The 3902-nt window shown below is 39.9% G+C and overlaps 1 pseudogene; it reads left to right on the top strand.

Moving 5' to 3' along the window:
• Positions 1 to 3902, top strand: part of LOC105515598 — a 71798-nt pseudogene that overhangs the window by 31275 nt on the left and 36621 nt on the right.

Here is a 3902-nt window from a genome sequence, read left to right as displayed (position 1 = left end):
GGTGAGGAGTTCAAAACCAGCCTGACCAACATGGCAAAACCCTGTCTCTACTAAAAACACAAAAACTTAGCCAGGCATGGTGGCGGATGCCTGTAATCACAGCTACTTGGGAGGCTGAGGCAGGAGAATCACTTGAACCAGGAAGGTGGAGGTTGCAGTGAAACTAGATCACACCACTGCACTCCAGCCTGGGCAACAAGAGCAAGACTCTATCTCAAAAAAAAAAAAAAAATTATTTCTGAACCACTTGATGATATGTTATGCATACTGTGCTCTTTACCCCTAAATACTTCAGTGTGCATTTCCTAAGAGTACAGACACTCTCTTGTATAACCCTCAGCTCAGTTATCAACTTTAATAAATTTAACAATGATACATTTTTATTAATCTTCCATTCTTCTCTTGGTTTCTTCATTTGCCCTGGTAATGTCCTTTATCACATTCTTCCCCCATCTCCCCACCTCAAGTACACAACCCAATCTCTTCTCAGGCATTGCATTTAGTTGTTATATATTTTAAGCCTTCCTGAATCTGGACTATTTATGTAGCTCTTGACTTTTATTACATTGACAGTTTTATTATACTCCTCTCCCCCAAATTTTTAAATACAGTGTTTCTTGTTTTGTTTGTCTGATATTTCTTTATTAGATTCGGGTTATTTCTTTTTGCCCAGAATATCACATAGGTGATGTTGGATCCTCAGAGTATCACACATTTAGAGTCACATGATATTCTTGGAGGGATCGCGGGGGGCAGGCAGGAATTTAAAAAATGTATTCTCTTTGTGATTTTGCCTAAATCTTTATTTTTCCTTAGTTGTGACTTGTTATGATTCCCCAATCTGAAGATTCATATTCATATATATATATAAAATATATATATATATATTTTTTTTTTTTTGAGATGGTGTCTCACTCTGTCACCCAGGCTGGTATGCAGTGGTGGGACCTCTGCTCACTGGAACCTCCACCTCCTGGGTTCAAGTCATTCTCTTGCCTCAGCCTCCTGAGTAGCTGGGATTACAGGTGTGCGCCACCATGTCTGCTAATTTTTGTATTTGCCACCTGGTCTTGAACTCGGGCCTCTGGAGATCCACCCACCTTGGCCTCCCAAAGTGCTGGGATCACAGGGGTGAACCACTGCACCTGACCTGAAGATTCATACTTGACTAGTGTTTTCATTAAGCAGGACCCAAAGGAGTATAAGAACAAAAAAACTAACTTTATTATTTCTCCCCACCCCTTCAAACTTCTCTGCAGTTTCTTCCCTATTCCTGCATAAAATCTCAAATAAGCTAATAATTACATAATTTGGGACTAATCCAATGTAATATGAATAATATAAATTTATTCCAGTTCAAATCTTCCTTTCCACAGCTCTAAAAACAGGCATCTTTGCCCATCATTAGTGAAAGTGCAGCACAGGGTACAGCCATCACCTGTCACTCTGCTGCCAGGCAGGAACAGCTCCAACCATGGCCTCCTGATTTTAGACTTTTCAAGTATGAGTTGTAGAGCTGCCCTAGACCCTTCAACTTCAGAAGACCCCTTCAGATTTTCTCTGCAGTTTCTTCCCTATTCCTGCATAAAGTCTCAACCTAATAATTACCTAATTTGGGAGTAGTCCAATGTAATATGAACAATACAAATTTATTCCAGTACAAATCTTCCCTTCCATAGGTCTAAAAACAGGCATCTTGGCCTATCATTAGTGAAAGTGCAGCTCAGAGTACAGCCATCACCTGTCACTCTGTTGCCAGGCAGGAATAGCTCCAACCATGGCCTCCTGATTTTAGACTTTTCGGGTATGAGTCATAGAGCTGCCCTAGACCCTCCAACTTCAGAAGACAAATGTCAAGCTAGCCAGGGAGTATCAGTGAAATCACTTTCCTCTGACTTAAAATGACTCCTGCTCTTCCTCCACAACTGTCATAAGAACATAGTACATCAGTAGAACAAACTTCTTAAAATTCCATCTGGGCGACCCTTACTAGATGATCTCAAAGATTTCTTCCACCTTCACGTGTTATTACCGGATGAGAAAAAAGAAAAGTAGGGAACATTTGTGTTTCTTTAAAACAATTCCCTACTCTGGTATGTAAGTATGTTGCCTCTTCCATCAGAAGGTTTAATTTTTAATAATCTAAGCTATGGTAAGAATTTCAGTAATTCAAATAAGCTTTCAGGTGAAAGAATATGGGATGAGAACAGGCTGAAGTTTCCCTTTCCTTTTCCCCAAAGCCTATCATTACACTCACAGCGCCAGCCATGTGGCTTGCTCATCATACTTAATGACAGTGGCATTCCAGAAGGTTTTGGAGTAGTCTCTGGTTCTCCAGTCTATGCCCAGTAAGCTCATCAGGAATCAAAACTCCTCAAAATTAGCCTGATTTGCTCATTCCACAATGCATACATGTATCAACATATCACATTATACCCTACAAACATATACAATTATCATTTGTCAATTAAAAATAAAGCCCAAAAAAGGAAGAAAAGTAAACACTCTAGTTCTTACAGCTGTTCTCTCAGTGGTCCAGACACTGTTGGCCACCTCTAAATTTCCTCATATATTCCTATGAAATAATGTTAAGTGAAGAAAATGGAAGAGGCACCAAGACAGAAAAATAGGCAAAGAGAACAGAATAAGAAGCCTAAAAACAGACCCACCCCCATATAAGCAGCAACTTGAAACTAGACAACAGTGGCGTTAAACACTGGGGAGAGAAAACACAATTGAAAATATAGTACCAGGACAACTGGCTTCATGAAGAAAATGATAAATGAGACCCTATCTCACATATAACAACTTGCAAATGTGAAAAACAACACTTCTAGCACTCTGGGAAGAAAATAGAGGAAAATGTAATTTTATGATATTACAGTAAAAACACTTCATAAGGCAGCAAAAACAGAAAGAGAACAATTGTTAAATTTTACAAATTAAAATTCTAATATCTCTATAAAAAAAGGAGCTCATAACAAAAATAAAAGGTCAGCCACAGATAAGCATATAATAAAGACTAATCAACTGGGATAAAGAAATCTTACAAAATAACAGGAAAAAGACAAACAATGCAATTAAAAAGGGGCAAAAAATATGATCACGGAATTTACATAAACAGAAACATGAGTGTCCAATAAAGATACAAAAAGATATTCAGGGCTGGGTACAGTGGCTCATGCCTATAATCTCAGCACTTTGGGAGGTCAAGGTGAGCAGATCACTTGAAGCCAGGAGTTCCAGACCAGCCTGGCCAACATGGCAAAACCCTGTCTCTACTAAAAATACAAAAAAAAAAAAAAATTAGCCAGGCATAGCAGCAGACACCTGTAGTCTCAGCTACTCGGGAGGCTGAGGCAGGAGAATGACGTGAACCCGGGAGCAGAGATTGCAGTGAGCCAAGATGGCACCACCGCACTCCAGCCTAGGCAACAGAGTGAGGCTCTGACACACACACACAAAAAAAAATCATATAATATCATCACTTTTAGATGAAGGCTTCTAAGGAAAGAAAAGCTGAAGAAGTCTCCAGATCACGCTCTGTCTCCAGCTGCCCTGAATGTTTATGAGAGCCCCTTCCAGTGAAGTCGTAGGGCCAGGCATACCAGTGAGTCCTCAGTAACACAGGGCTTGCCACAATTGGGCCATCAGATAGGACTGTCCTGTGGGCCAGGCAAAAGATGTCTAGCATTCTGAATGGATGGACTATACTCTGAATTCAGTATTTTCTGCTTCTAAACCTGCCGTGACCTGACCTCAGTCCTTGCCAACTAGCCTTCAGGAGTCAATGAAAACAGAAAAATTCTGTGGGGTGAAATAAATGAACCTTAGAAGATCTAAGCAGCAGTGATGTAGGAATTTCATCAATATGTGGTCAAGACAAGATTAGAAGCTAGTAT

The sequence above is a fragment of the Colobus angolensis genome, unplaced genomic scaffold, assembly GCF_000951035.1.
Source record: "Colobus angolensis palliatus isolate OR3802 unplaced genomic scaffold, Cang.pa_1.0 Scaffold264, whole genome shotgun sequence".
Taxonomy (NCBI): domain Eukaryota; kingdom Metazoa; phylum Chordata; class Mammalia; order Primates; family Cercopithecidae; genus Colobus; species Colobus angolensis.
The sequence above is the reverse complement of the archived record's forward strand: the minus strand, read 5'-3'. Positions and strand labels throughout refer to the sequence as shown.